General features: G+C 37.2%; 1 protein-coding gene across 1 annotated transcript in view; it reads left to right on the top strand.

The window, feature by feature from the left end:
• Positions 1 to 8,784, top strand: part of LOC122564803 (zinc finger protein 486-like) — a 97,420-nt gene extending 88,636 nt beyond the window's left edge. Inside the window, exon 23 of the mRNA XM_043720063.1 lies at positions 8,647 to 8,784. The gene's annotated coding sequence lies outside the window, so the exon portion shown is untranslated. The remainder of the gene's footprint in view (positions 1 to 8,646) is intronic.
• The last annotated feature ends 7,734 nt before the right edge of the window (positions 8,785 to 16,518 follow it).

The following is a 16,518-nucleotide window of genomic DNA, read 5'->3' as shown; positions in this document are numbered from 1 at the left end:
GCCCGCTGTGTTCTTGGTCTATGCCATGATATTTAGATTGTTATCTCACTTTTTAAATTATAATCAGAGTTTTACATGAATTTATGCAGTTTTTGAGCAAAGTACAGTATAACTGCAAGTACAGATTCTCCCCACAAAATATGTGTGCATGTGGGTCTTTGTCTGTGTGTCTGTCTGGGTTGGGGTCGAGAGTGTGAGAAAGTGCATGTGTAGTGAGTGTAGAGTGTCTTAAGTCTGTGAGGGGGTGCATTGGGAGTGTGTGTGTCTGTAAGGGTGTGTGTGGGTGCCTGTGTGCGCGTCTGTGTATATGTGTGTAGGAGTGTGTGTGTGTGTGTGTATACTGCAGTGGTGGTCACCTGTAATGTGACATGAACCCAAGGTCCCGGTTGAGGCCCTCCCTATGGGTACTGAACTTAGCGATTAGCCTCTGCTCGGCCACTTTTCGCTGTTGCCTGTCCTGAAGTTCGCCTTGGAGGATGGTCACCTGAAGGTCCGAGGTCAAATGTCCTGGACCACTGAAGTGTTCCCCAACTGGGAGGGAATACTCCTGTCTGTTGATTGTTACGCGTTGCCCATTCATCCATTGTCGTTGCCTTTGCTCGGTTTCCCAATGTACCATGCATCAGGGCATCCTTGCCTGCAACGTATAAGATAGACAATGTTGGCTAAGTCACATGAGTACCTGCCAGGTACAAGAAGGGAGGTGTCCCCTCGCGTAATGATGGTATCTATGTCTGCAGTTTAAGACATCCAGTGCTGCCACCTCTGTAATATGGACATTTTTCAAGATGTCACCATCTATTTCCCCACTCTCTACATCTTCCATGTCCTTCTCCACAATAAACAATGATGCAAAATACTTGTTTAGTATCTCACCAATCTCCTGTGGTTCCACATATAGGCTGCCTTCCTGATCTTTGAAAGGACCTATTCTCTTCCAAATCACCCTATTGTTCTTCATGTATTTATAAAATCCTTTTTAATTCTCCTTAACCCTATTTGCTAAAGCTATCTCATGTTCCCTTTTTTGCCCTCCTGATTTCCCTCTTAAGTATACTTCTACTGTCTTTATACTCTAAGGATTCTCTTTATACCTGACATATGCTTCCTATCTCTTGACCAACATTTCAATTTATCTCATCATCCCAGATTCTCTACACCTACCAGCCTTTCCTTTCACCCTAACAGGAATATACTGTCTCTGGATTCTCGTGATCTCATTTTTGAAGGCTTCCTAGTTTTTAGCCATCTCTTTACCTGCGAACATCTGCCCCGAATCAACTTTTGAAAGCTCTTGACTAATACCGTCAAAATTGGCCTTCCTCCAATGTAGAACTTAACTTTTCATCTTTCCTTTTCCATCACTACTTTAAAACTAATAGAATTATGGTTGTTGGCTCCCCCACTGACCCCTCAGTCACCTGCCCTGCCTTATTTCACAAGCGGATGTCAAGTTTTGCACCTTCTCTCGTAGGTACATCCACATACTGAATCAGAAAATTTTCTTGTATACACTTAAATTCCTGCCCATCCAAGCCCTTAACATTATGGCAGTCCAAGTCTATGTTTGGAAAGTTAAAATCTCTTACCATAACCACCCTATTATTCTTACAGATAACAGATCTCCTTACAAATTTGTTGCTCAATTGCCCACTCACTAATGGGGGAGGGGGGGGGGGGTGGTGAGTCTATAGTACAATCTGAATAAGATTATCATCCTTTTATTTTTTAGTTCCATCCAAATAACTTCACTGGACATATTCCCAACAATATCCTCCTTAACTACAGCCATATTGTTATCCCTTATCAAAATCATTATTTCCCCCCCTTTCTCTCGCACCCCACTTTCTATCCTTTGTATAGTACCTAAACCGTGGAACATTAAGCTCTAATTGCTATGAATATCCCAGTTCCATGTTCCTAACCATGTCCTGAGTTCATCTGCCTTCCCTTTTAGACCTCTTGCATTGAAATAAATGCAGTTTATAAATCTCACCTTTCTCTGCCTGCCGTGACTGTTTGACTTGCTCCGTTTCCCGAATGTTCTTGGCTCAGACTGATCTCTTTTGTTATGACTCTCCTGCTTAATTTTAAACAAGGAACAGAAAAGATTTATCTGTAATCTGTACATAATTCTTGGCCACTCGAATTTTTAAAGTAAAAATTAACAACTTTATTTCTTAAAATATAACAGAGAATAATTAACTAGCCACTATTTACAATTTCTTTCTCTAACCTATCTTTTACCTTCCCTTCTATAATACTAGTCCAATAAAAACCAAATTAAGATTTATAAAACTATACTTATCTCAAAACCAGGCAGCTGTAGGTTCTTGTCTTTGGATCTTCCTGGATCTTTTCTCCTTGTTAGGAATTTCTGCATCACAGGTTACTGATTGAAAAGGTACTTTTGAGAGAGCTATTTTTTTAAGCAGTCTGGTACATGTTGGGTTTGGCAGTTCTCCTCTCAACTGTTCAATTCTCCCCCTCAGAGCATCGGATTGTGTCATTGGCTTTTAAGATTGTCAATATATTCAATTCCAATTGGATTGGAGTTTGATTTTCTTTTTGGGGGGGGTGCTAATAAATTAAACTGATTGGCCAAATTCAAATTTGTGTTGTTGTCACAGCTATTCAGTGAGTGGTTTGTTCTTAATCAAATGTTACCTTGTAAATTCTCTAGCACTCTGTGTACTTGCCAAGTCCTACACTCTCTTAAACGTACACCCACATAACACCTCCTCCCTTAGGAAAAAAATTAACCATCATAATGAAAAAATGGCTGCTTTAAACCTTTCAAAACGCATTACTCTAACATACAGATAACTTATACCTGTGTGTGTGTATGTATATATCCCTTATCAAAATCACTTTTAAGATTGTCAATATACTCAATTCAAATTGGATTGGAGTTTGCTTTTTTTGGGGGGGTGGTATAATTTAAACTAATTAGCTGAATTAGAATTTGTGTTGTCTCATAGCAACTCAGCGAGTGCTGTTTGTTCTTAATCAAAATGTTACTTTGTAAATTCTCCATCACTCAGTGTACTTGCCAAGTCCTACGCTATCTTAAAGGTACACCCACATCTTCATAACACTTTCTTCATTATCTCCCTAGGTCCTAACTCCCCTGCCCCCCATTACTACCCTTGAGGACCTCCTTTTTAAATCCCTGCCCAACCTTCTATATTCTCCCTTCAGAATCACATCCTTTTTCCTTCCTATGTTGTTAGTTCTAATGTCCACAATGACCACCTGCTGGTTCCTCTCTCCTTTGAGAACGTTCTGCACTGTCTCGGAGATATTCTTGATCCTGGCACTAAGCAGCAGTATTCAGATTTCTAGCTGCCGGCTGCAGAAATGTCTGTCTGTGCCTTTGAATAGAGAGTCCCTGATCACAATCAATTGCTTGGAACCTGACATACCCCTTGTTACATTAGAGCCTGTCCTGGTACCAGAAACTTGGCAGTTCGTGCTACATTCCCGAGAGTCCATTATCCCCTACATTTTCCAAAACAACATCCTTGTTTGAGACGGGGATACTCACAGGAGATTCCTGCACTACATTCTTCCAACTGACTGACTGTCTGTGGTTTTTCTCTCTTCCTATAACTGCCATCCATCACACCCCCTAGCTCATGTAAATTCCTCACTGCCACTGGAACCAATCCATGCAACATAATTGCATTTGCAACCAAAGACACTTTCTGCAGACATAATCATCAGTAACATGGAAACTCTCCATAATCCCCCACATCTGACAGGGAAAAGCACAAACAGAGAATAGCCAGGGAATTCCTAGAGGCATAGCACTCATCCACAGATTCTATCAATAAGCACATCGACCTGGACCCAATATACCGGCCACTGCAACAGACAACTGGAACTGACAACCGGAAGCGACAGATTCAAACCACTACAAATGCCGGAGGAAAGATCACAGAAGTGCTTCACAGGAGGCTCCCAAGCACTGAGGATGTCACCTAGACAGGGGATGAAACGTCTGCAACACAAATTCCCAGCTCGGCAAACAGAACCACAACAACGAGCACCCGAGCTACAAATCTTCTCACAAACTTTGAACATTTGATCATGTTTCTCAACCTCCAATCTACTGTGTTTTTCTTGTAACACTTGATCCCCTTACTAATCAAGTACTGTCTTAAATACACTCAATATTTTGGCCTCTACAGCCTTCTGTGGCAATGAATTGTACAGTTTAACCACTCTTTGGCTGAATAGATTCCTCCATATCTCAGTTCTAAAGGGTCATTGCGTCACTCTGATGCTGTGCCCTCAGGTTCTAGTCTCTCCTACTAATGGTAATATCTTCTCCACGTCCACTCTACCCAGGCCCCTCCGTTTTCTAAGTTGCAATCAGATGCCCCCCCATCCTTCTGAACTCTGAGTATAGACCCAGATCGTCAGCTGCTCTTCATGTGACAAGCCCTTCATCCCCAGGCTCATTCTTATAAACCTCCTCTTAACTCACTCCAACCTATTGTTTCTTAGATACACAGTATTCTAAACATGGTCTGCAGTACATTTCTGCTCTGTATTCTAGCCCTCTTGAAACAAATGCATACATTACACTTGTCTTCCTAATTGCCAAATGAACCTGCATATTATCCTTAAGAATGAACTATGATTCCCAAGTCCCTTTTGTGCTTCAGATTACCAAAGCCTTTCCACGTTTACAGAATACTCTACAAATCTATTCTTCCTACTAAATTGTATAACCTGTTTCTCACATTATGTTCCATTTGCTGCTATTTTGCCCACTCTCCTAGCCTAAGCCCTTTTACAGCTTCCTCAACGTTACCTGCCCCTCCCCCTCTGTGACATGTGCAAATGCAGCAGCAACACCTTTAGTTCCTTTGTCCAGATCATTAACATAAAACATGAATTGTTATGGTTGCAACACTAACTCCTATGAATTCTACTAGTCACCAGCTACTCCAGAAAGAGCTTTTTTGCTACTGTTTGCCTTCTGTAATTCATCCAATACTCTATTGGTGTCAGTACCTTGCCTCTAATAACATGGACTCTTATTTAGCAGTCTCCTGTGCAGCACCTTGTCAAGGCCTTCCAGAAATCTAACTAGTTCACACCCACTAACTCTCCTTTATCTAACTTGCTCAATACCTCAAAAGAATTTTAACAAACTAGTCAGGCATGATCTCCCCTTGATGAAGCCGTGCTAATTCAGATCAATTTTATCATGTACTTCCAAGTACACTGCAACTTCATCCTTAACAATGGACTCTAAAAGCTTCCCAATGTTAGATGTCAGGGTAACTGATCTACAATTTCCCATCTTCTGCCTTCCTCCCTTCTCAACCAGTTATATTAGCTATTTTCCAGTCCTCTGGGACCCTCCCTGACTACAGCGATTCCTGAAAGATCACCACCACCCCTTTATAACTCTGGGGTCAGGTGCATCCGATCTGATTTATCTGTTGTCAGATCTTTCAGCTTCCACACCACCACCACCTTCGGTGATGGACACTACACTTCATTCTGACCCTGACTCCCTTGAAGTTCTGGTATGCTGCTGGTGTTTTCCATTGTAAAAATGATGTAAAGTACCTATTGGATTCCTCCACCATTTCTTAGCTGTCCATTATTATTTCTGCAGCCTTGTTTTCCATCAGTCTAACCCCCAGACTAGCCTCTCTCTTACCTGTTGATACCTTTAAAAAAAATCAATGGGGTTGGGGGGAAGAAGATGAACAATGAGCATAAGCTAGCCAGTAATATAAAATAAGATGGCAAGAGTATTTTTTGTTATCCTGTACTTTTTTTTTTAAAAAAGGCAGTTTCCCACTAATCTTTACCACAGTTTATGCTTTTTCTATTGTTTTATGCTGTACCTGACTTCTCGTCAGCCACAGCAGCCTAATTCTCCCCTTATCTTGGGATAGACTTCCAATTTACACCCAGAAAATTCCTGCTTTTGCTGCTCCATTGTCTTCCTTTCTAATCAACTCTGGTCAGCTCCTCCTTGATGTCTTTGTAGTCATCTTTATTCAGTTCTAATGTTGCACCTGATTCCAGCTTCTCCTTCTCCAACAGCAGGGTGAATTCTATCATATTAAAGTCACTGCTCCATAGAAGATCCTTCAGCTTGAGCTCCTTTTATCAAGTTTTCCTAATTACACCACCAAATCCAGGATTGCCTGTTCCCTATTGGGCTCTACCACAACCTTCTCCAAAACAAAATCTTGTACATGTGCCACAAATTCCTTTTCTTGAAATCCTCTAACAACCTGATTTTCCCATGCACATTGCATGCTTATCATAGTAAGACCCTTTTTACATGCCTTTTCACCAACCAGGGAAAACATTTTCCCTGCATTGAGTTTGTTTAGCTCTATTAGAATTTTCATTCACTTCTTTAATCCTCGCTAATTCTTCTAATCTCTAGTGAGTATAGGCTAAGTTGAACAATTTCTCCTTGTACAACAGTCTTTCTATTCCCAGCATCATTTTGGCGAGCCTCCACTGTACTCCTATATGGCATTCCTTAGCTAGGGTGCCCAAAACTGCACACAATACTCCAGATGTGGTCTTACCAAGACCTTTTAAGATAACACTACTTCTGAACTCAAATAAAAGTCAACATACAATTTACCTTCCTGTTTGCTGCATCATGCTCGTCAGAAAAGGTGGCACCTGAAAAGCACAGCAGGTCAGGCAGCATCGGAGGAGCAGGAGTTGACATTTCAGGCATAAGCCCTTCATCAGGAATAAAGGGCTTATGCTTGAACCCCTTTTTGACTCGAATTCTCCAGCATCTGTAGTCCTCACTTTCTCCTAGTTGCTGCATCACCCAGTCTACTTTAATTGACTGGTGTACGACACTTCGATCGCTTTGTGCCACACTCGCCAATATATCAGCAGTCAAATAATACTTTGTTGTGGTGTGTGTAAACTTCACATTTATCCAGTTTATTGCATCTGCTATGTTTGTGTGCACACACAACTTATATAGACTATCTTGAAGCCTCCTCACAACCCCACCCATTTTTGTGTTGACAGCAAACTTGGAAAATGTTACATTTGGTATTTGTCCAGGTCATTTGTAGACAGGTGGGGCTAAATCACTGATCTTTGCAATACCACGAGTCACTGGTTACCACTTGGAAAAAGATCTATTTATTCTCACTGTGGCATGTATCTTAGACATAAAAATGTATTAACCCATATCTCTTTAACTTTTCTCACTAACCTCTTGAAGGACCCTATCAAAGCCTTCTGAAAATCCAAATAATTTTTTCAGAATCTTCTGTTAGGAGCGAAGGAAGGTGCTTTCCAAATGTTCTCCAGCTGTGACCACACAGAGATTTGAAAACAGTGAAGGTTCCTCTGAAAATGAGAGACTGAGGGGAATAGTTACTGAGGGCAGGGGCCTATTTTAGAGGGAACACAGCTGTTAGAATCCCATTGGAGCTACATTGTCTATAGTTTATACGTGGTCTGAAGGTTCTTATGTTGCAATTCTTTACATTGTGTAGTTTTTGTGCTAATTAAATGAACATCCTCTGACATGTGTTCCACAAGTGTTAGTGTCTTGTATTTTCCATTTTTGTTGCTCCACCTGTGGTGGTCATGCTTCTGGCTGTCTAGTCCTCAGCTCTGGAATCTCTTCCGTACACGTCTGCCTCACTCCTCCTTAAAACCGAACTCATTGACCAAGCTTTTGGTCACCTTTACATGCTTCACTCAAGAAACCACACATGGAAAGTACTTTTGGAAATGTTACTATGATAAAGGCACTATATAAATACAAACTCTTGTTGAAGCTATTAGTTTGGCTTTGTTTCTGAATTAAAGTGCACAAATGCTTTGTAATGATAATTATACCCATTGTTACTTTTCATCATTCATTCATTAACTTGTGCAAAATAATATTTCAATATCTAAGTAACAGCTTAGCAGCAGAATATTTCAATTCATGTGATTAGAATACCAAGCTCTTAAAGCTGACAATGTTTATGTTAAAGTCTTTTAATATCCATTATGTAATTACTAATGGAAGAATAGTGGTTCATTTTTTATGTGCTCATAGATATGCAACAGCTCACCACACTGTTAACCTTGTTCATAGTTGTAGACAGGCATTAAAGCTTTTGCTGACAATCCATATTGCGTAGCATGGCAAATGTGGAGAAGTTAACAAGTCAAAATTTTCAAAGAAACATCTCTGGCTTAAGACTATAAAGTTGCTACCTGTAAAGAGGGAAGGATGTACATCTGAAGATTATTTCAATATTTAGAAGGTTAAATTGTTAGATAAAATGTATGATTTATTACATTTTTAAATTGAAAGGCATTTTGTGTTTAAATGCAAAGGAAACCCAAAAGGTACTGTGTAGTATTAGGAACAAAGTCTGGTCTTTTTCTTATACCTGAATACTGCTTAGAAAACATATTTTAGTCCTTTTGCTCATTTATATCTGAGGTAAAATAAGATACAAGAACTTCAAAGTTGTTTGTTGACTCTTACTCATGACAATTGTCAGCAGTTTTACCTATTCTTTACCTCTCCAGTTATATTTTGTTCAGATCAGTAAAAGTTTTCTCTCATTTGCATTTTGAGAAACAAACGTATCTGAAATGTACTTTTGTTCTTTTGCTTTACAGATGATAATGGATCAATTTCTGGCATTTTGTTTTCCTTTCAAACTTTAATAGTTGTAGTTTTATTAAAAAGATGAAAAGTGATGTCTTAGTGCTTGGTTTTTTTGGTTAAAGTTTTATTTAAATAAAAAAATGAAAAATTATTGTCTTTATATCCTGTGTTCTCAAAACATGCCCAAGTGTTTCGTAGTCAAATTAATTTATTTTGAAACATTTTTACTGTTATCAATTGCATAACACAGTCACAGTTTTAGTATAGTATTCTGTAGTGAGCGTCAGTTTAAAAAAGTCAGTTTCTAGCATGCATCTCCCTCTAGTCCCTTTATTGGTGTAAGTTTGAATTTCTCAACAGTATGCCGATTTACTTCATTATTACTAAGATAGAATTTTAAACAAAATAAGTATTGTTTTGTGATTCTTAATCTGTCAAATATCCTTTTTTACATTCTATATGAAATGGTCATTTAAAAAACTAGTTCTAAACCTAATGTAACAGGTGAAATAGAACAGTACTAAGATTGTCAAACTCCATTTAATTAGATATCCTATTTTAGTCATCTGTTCAAAATGTTTTCCGTTTTAAATCAGTAGTTCATTTTAATAACCAAGAAAGCTTAATGCATCTTTTAGATCATGTTATGTACATACAGTCCTAAAATCACCTGTGAAAGAAAACACCCACAAATTGTGCACACAATTGAAGCATTTTACAAACTATGAGCAATTAGGAAAGAGAGACTGATTACATTTATAGTGTTGCAAAAATGGAGTGGAACCTCATGAAGAAATAAAATTGATGCATCTGAACTCTAGCTTCAGAGAATGACAATACTAACGTCGGAGCAATCTATGATTAATAATACCACAAAAATAGCTTTATTGGGTTGTTGCAATACACCAGGATTCCAGTACAAAATCTGAACACTGCGTGGTACAAACTGTGAAGGATAATGGTGCACAACACTGTTTCACAATAGGGAAATATATAGTATTTTGGAAATGAACATGACCCATCCTCTAACTCATCAGCAAAATGATGCAAGTAACAAAACAGGATATAAAATTACATCTACTCAAGTCAATTTTACATTACAAGTTGAAAGTAGTAACACAAGGAAAAGTATGATGGAAGAAAACTGTGTAATCCATTTCATTTTTATTGAAATAGAGCTGCCACTTTATCAATGATGCAGAGATAAAGTGGTGTTGAGTTTACAAATTTCCTGTATTTATGGTTTGGCATTAGGCTGTATGTGTTCTAAGATATTAAATGTACTTACATTCAAAAACCTGGCCTGGTACATGCATTTAGTGGGGTGATATAGGATTACTGCAGCTAAAATTCTCAATGTTCTGTGGCTATGATTAATTTCAATATATTTGATTGTAAATTACAATATCAGGCATCAGTTTTAAAGTCTTGCTGTATTTCAATTAAACGTATTTGAAATCAAGTGAACAGAACACTTACAAGATTTGGCAATTAAAGAAGAAATCTAGAGACTGTCTTGCATCCAGTGAACACAAAACTAGGCATAAATCAGTTGGTTTTCTGTTGCCTTTACCCTGCTTGGATGACAGGAAATCCAACATTGTATGACAGGAGTTAGGCAAGGCATCTCCTACCAGAGACTTGAATTAATTAATTTCATATGAACATCTTGTCTTTGATGTACCAATCTATTGGGAGTCTTCATGTTTCATGAAGATCAGGGAATCAGTGAATGAGATAAAGGATGTAGTAATCTTTTTATTCCACCAATGATATTGGAAACTTCGGATTTTCTGTCTATTGTTTCGGACAACTAAGAGGTCTAGGAGCTGGTAGCCACAAAATTCCAGAGGCATCTTCGATTAGCAGGTGTAGCAGACTTTTCTCTTACTTGCAGCCACAAGTAATTAAAATAACCTGAACATGGAGTCGTAAACTGGTAGCTCTTATTTCAAATCCCCTTGATCGAATATCTAAATAGATAAATGTACTGGTACAGAGGCGGTGGGAACTGTTATCATTGTTATACAGATCACATTACTGTGGCAAACCTTGTCACTTTAATCCCCTTAAATTTCAACTTCAAGGATGTTTGACCTATTAAGTAAAACAAAGTCAATGTGTAAAGAGTCAAGTTTCAAGAAGCTCTCAAAAAGGTAAAATACTTCTGATAATTGTTTTAAATTTGACCTTTTTAAAATTAGATACATGGTTTGCAGTGTCAAATGATAATGTAATATAAACTATGCCAATCACATCAGCTTTATTGAAAAAAAAGTCTTGCTCTATGTCAGGATTCCATTTTATTTGCATTATTTTCAAAATCCTGAGTGAAATTGAGACCGAAGATGAAGTTCTCAATTCCAGTTCAAGTGCCCACCTAAAAAGCAAAAGTATGTTTAAAATATTTAAATAAAAGCAAAATACTGTGGATTCTGGAAATCTGAAATAAAAACAAACTGGAGAAAATCATACCATTTGTAGAGAGAGAAACTTAATACTTTGAGTCCAGTATGACTCGTTTCAGAACTTTAAAAAAAATCCAACAAACAATTTGACCATCAACATTTGATTAGCTTGGTGGCAAAATCAAGACACTAAAAACTTTACACTCCATAAGGTGATTTTGTATTATTTTGTATTATAAACTATACTGTGGATCATTGTAAGCAATAAATCATGGACAAATTTTAGTTTTTCCAAAATGCTTTAAAGTAACCTTCGAATTAAAAATGGTGTATGCTTTTAACAATGAATGGTACATTTAAATTAATTTCAACAAACTTATTTGTACTTAAGTGCAGATCTAAGTAGCAAAGAGATCAGTAAAAGGTAAAGCTTAAACTTTATTATCGCTTAATATTAATTTAATTTAAAAAACAAACAAATGAAGACAATCAAACTGATAACAATGGATGTGGTAATGTTTACAACTGCACAAAACCTGATTGTATGTCTCAGAAAAGAGGATATAAGATTCTGTAAAAACTGTTTTTACAAGTTTTTATTACACAAAACATACAGATAAAGTAGTAGAAATAAGGCAATAACCATCAGATATGAATGATGAGATCTGCCAACAAGATAACACCTGCTTTCATTTGAAAAATTGGAGTGCTGGTCTCCAATTTCACAACATATCAGTTACTGAACCTAGTTGTTTGAAAACAGTTTGTAAATACAGCCATTTAATTAGAAATTTTCATATGGAGATGTTTAAGCAATCATGTATTTTTTAAAAAATGAGGAATTGTTGATGGTCTTAATGCAAAGACCTAGAGATCTGGTGAAAGAACATTAACCAAACAAATTGCTTCAATTTCTACTAGATATGCACAAATCAAGTGCCATGTTTGACAAAGTAGCCTTTTGATTTATATTGTTTCAGATCTTCATTTTTGATACGGAATGTCTGCTGCATTTTTAAAATTAAATTTGTTACAGCAACAAACAACACACATGACCAGAATCTTTTTCAAATGCAGAAATGACTGATTTCATGCATGCTGTTCTCGTAAAACAGATTTTTATATTTGATGATGAATTGTATGAAATGCATTGGTTAAAAATAAACACGATAAAAGACCCCATACAGTCTTGCAGTACATTCTGACCATTTTGCATTCTATATACAAATCTAGGTGCTATCTCTACAGTAGGTGTACTTCAATGATGCTTAAGTTTTAAATATGATGTCTATGTACCAATAGTTTAAATATTTAAATATGTTAAAATTGAATTGCATACTATTTTCTTTAAAGTACAGGAAACATGGTACCTTTAACTGAATGGCACAAAGGAGATAAGTCTTGAGTTCACTTTAGAAACTTGAAATTTAACAACATGGTTAACAGTAGGTTTCTGGAACATTAGTGCTTAAAAAAATTAATATTCAGCAGGCTTTCATGTACTGAATCACCAGGATGTTTCCATCTGTTGTTTACTACAGTAACTACCATTTCAGGTCTCTGCTAATATAATTCATTCAGTATTATAATGGAACAATTTTCACACATATCTTTAAGAATTTATCTTGGAATAACCTCAAAATTATTTTTAATTTCTCTTCTAATGGAGAAACTTATATATACATCATTGTAATGGCAGAGCTCTGTTCCTCGACTCTCACTGCTGCATTTCCAGAATTTATTCTGCCACTTCAACTCAGTTAATTTTTAATACACAGCACATGCACAGTAACTTCCCAAAGCAGATGCTAATGAAGAGTTTACAGTTCAAGACTCCCAAAAATCAATTTTCAGTGTATGGGCAATATTTACAGCAATGTACCGGAAAATACTTTCTTGACCAAAAGGCATCTTTCTGAACTGATTTACTGTGATAACATTGTAATAAGGAAAATTTTAAAGAAGGACAGCTCTTGTAATTCCTTTCAATTAACTGTTGCCTCCTGTGTGTAATAAGTATTGTAATAACACACACATGCACGAACATGTTCTTTAACAGGGTCACAGCGCAGAAATCAACTCAGTTTTTGCATATCCATATTCATCATATTAAGTATTTGATTATTTTGAGACATTGCTACTGTACAAGATTGCAACTGACACCAAGACTTCAAATCAACAGCATATTTTTATCCAAAGGGATCCCACAATATTTGACCATTAAAGACATGATCCTCCTTAGGATACCCCTTAACAGAGCTGATTAAATTTCCTTTGTTGAGTGGGGTGCTACTCTGGTTGCTGCCAAACTTTAAAAAAAAAGGCTGAATAAAATCAGCAACCATCTAACCAGTTTTCCCAAAATGTAATATGAGCTGTTGCTCCAGGAACTCTCATCCTTATGATATCAGGAAGGCTTCCAGCTCATGAAGAATTTAAGGTTGTGGAGTCTTGAATATTTCAAGAAATAGTGGCATTATATTGACCCTGTTTGAATAGACTGATTTTATGGCTACTTTAAAAGCATAACCACTGGTGAAATACCTTGAACTGAAGTGTTATGTGATTCATTTAAAATACATGGTTTGAAGACTCACTGACATACATCTAGCATGATAAATGCCCCAAGGTATTTAATATACTAGCTTCTACAAATAAAGCTTTTTACATATTTTCCTGCATGATATTGCAATGTGTATTATCACAAGCAATCAGTTTCAAACTTTAAATACATAAAACTAAAAAGATCAGGGAAAACTGACTGTAAACAGTCGAAAGCAGAACCAGCATCACCCAATGAACCAATCACTTCCGCTTCAAACTCCTAGGAACCCACAAAAAGGCCATAAATAACCTAGGTGAATAATGCAGTAATAGGAAGACTCATTTGGAGAAAGAAGAGTGGTTAGAATCCAGCAAATGCTGCTGGAAATTGTGATAGAGGCAGATACAATTGAGGCTTTAAAGAGAAAGCATCTGCAGAGCTCATCTCCACTGGCTATCTCTAATTGCCCTTGAGAACATAGTGGAGACCTACGTCTTGAACCGCGGCAGTCCATGCCAAACAGACATGAAAATCATGAAAAAGTACACATGAAAAAAACCTCATAAGAGGTTGGTTTATAACCCAATCATTTGCAAAAATATAATGCAATTTGCAGGACTGATGTCAATAAAAGATGGAAATAGAATACGTAAATAGAAATGTAAATACATCAATATCTTCCAACAATTCACAGATGCTCTCCAACAGAAGGAGGAATTAAATCATCTAAATAGATATTGTACAGATATTTGAAATCTGAAATTGTGGAACACTCTTGCTGATGTAGGACTGCGAAGGTTCACACTGTAACTGAAGAGAAGGCTGAGGCATTTTGTTTCCTCTTTGCTGCTGAGAAGGGAAATTAGATTATCTGTGAAGGTATTGCTTCAACTGGCATGATCTTTGTCAGAGGAAAAAATGTTCTTCTAATGAGATTGGTTATAATAGGTAAAATTAAAAAGCTTAGGGCTGCTCATTTTTGTTGTATAAAAACTTCTGATTTCCAAAAATCGGAAGGGAAGGGATAATGAATTACACAGGAAATTATTTAATGCATGGAATTTCTGGGGTTTTCCATTTGATTCTGAATCCAAATTAAAGGCCAGGGCAAAGTGCATGAAAAGTTTAATTCAGCATTGTGTGTAATAACTGAAAGCTCATATCCTTCAACAAGAGTCTGACTTAAATATGGATCCTTAACTAAGTTTAATGCTGAAATGTAACAGGACGTGTAAGCGTTTAACTTAAATAGACTTCATCAGTCACCTTTAGTTCCAAATTGAATTGTTTAGATATTCAATAAGCTTTACATAGGCCAATTCTTCACTGGAAATCCATAATTTGGCTGAACGATTCTCCCTCAATAACAATACTAAAATCAGTGAAGTCGATAACTTATTCTCTCGTTTCTTAACAAGCCCTAGCATTTTAAATAAAATGATTTTTTACAGGAGAACGGAAAGAGAGGAAAGGCAGATTACTCACTGAGGTGGATATCTCATTGAAACTTACAGAATACTGAGATGGTGCTTCCACTAATAGGAGAGATCAGGACCAGAGGACAGAGTGTCTCAGAATGAAGGGATGATCCTTTAGAATGGAGGAGGAATTTCTTCAAAGGGTGGTGAATTTAGGTCATAGAACCCTTACAGTGTGGTAGCAGGCCATTCCGCCCATCAAGTCCATAACAACCTTCCAAAGAGCATCCTACCCAGGACCAAGCCCTGTAAGAACTCTCTAACCCCACATTTCCCCATGGATAATCCACCCAGCCTGCACATCTCTGGATGCTTTGGACAATTTAGTATGACTAATCCACCTTACCTGCATATTTCTGGACTGTGGGAGGAAACCCACACAGCCTTGGGGAGAACATACAAACTCCACACGCAGTTGCTCGAAGCTAGAGTCCAACCTGTTTCTCTGGCACTGTGAGGCAGGAGTGCTAACTACTGAGCCACCATGCCATGTGAAATTTGTGAAACTCATTACTGATGGCCAAAGAAGCCAAGTTATTGAGTGTCTTTAAGACAGAACTAGAGAGATTCTTGATTAGTAAGGGGATCAAGACTTATTGGAGAAGGCAGAACGGGGCTGAGAAACACATCAGCCACGATCAAATGGACCCAATGGGCAGAGTGGCCTAAATCTGCTTCTGTATCTTATAGTCTTCAGGAGTAAATAACCCTAAATATTCTCCTTCACCTCAAAGTAATCATAATCTTTGCAGCTAGTGTTGAGGACAGGAACTAAAGGAATTAGTTGTGTAATCCATTATATAAAGCATTCTATTGATACGCTTGAATGAATGGTCTCAACTCTCGTCAAAAAAGTGCAGAAAAGATACACAGGAATGGTTTCAGGGATGAGGGACTTTAGTTACATAGATAGATTGTATCTATCTGTTGCCCTCGAGAAACTCATAACATATCAAGTCATGATAGTTTTAAGCAAATGAAACAAACGCAAAGTGAGGAGGAGGAACCAAAGAAAAGGTGACAGGAGGAGTGGTTAAATAATAAAGAGGCTCAGTAAGCAAGGTCAAAGATCAATACTGGAGAAAGCAGGATGTAATACTTCACTGGAGCCATGCTGGGGCTCATGTACTTCTAAGTCACTTAATTAAGAAAGTACAGAGGATTTTAAATTAAATTGGGCAAGGGACCAAATTTTTGCAAGTGAATTTGATCAAAGAGTAATGACAGAAGGGAAAGGCTTTAATATTGGAAATGATAGACTGCGACAGGAAGGGAGAAAGGGTACAGATCAGGAATTAAAATCCATAAAAAACAATAGAAATTAAAAACAATAAAATTATTAAAATAAAGACATGGTACTTGAACACAAAGTATTTGAAACAAAACAGACAAACTGAGTGTAAATGGAAATTTTAAAAATACAGTCTGGTCACCATTTGAAACATATGGCTG

The sequence above is a fragment of the Chiloscyllium plagiosum genome, chromosome 30 (assembly GCF_004010195.1).
Source record: "Chiloscyllium plagiosum isolate BGI_BamShark_2017 chromosome 30, ASM401019v2, whole genome shotgun sequence".
Classification (NCBI taxonomy): Eukaryota; Metazoa; Chordata; class Chondrichthyes; order Orectolobiformes; family Hemiscylliidae; genus Chiloscyllium; species Chiloscyllium plagiosum.
This window is presented reverse-complemented; position numbering and strand designations above follow the sequence as displayed.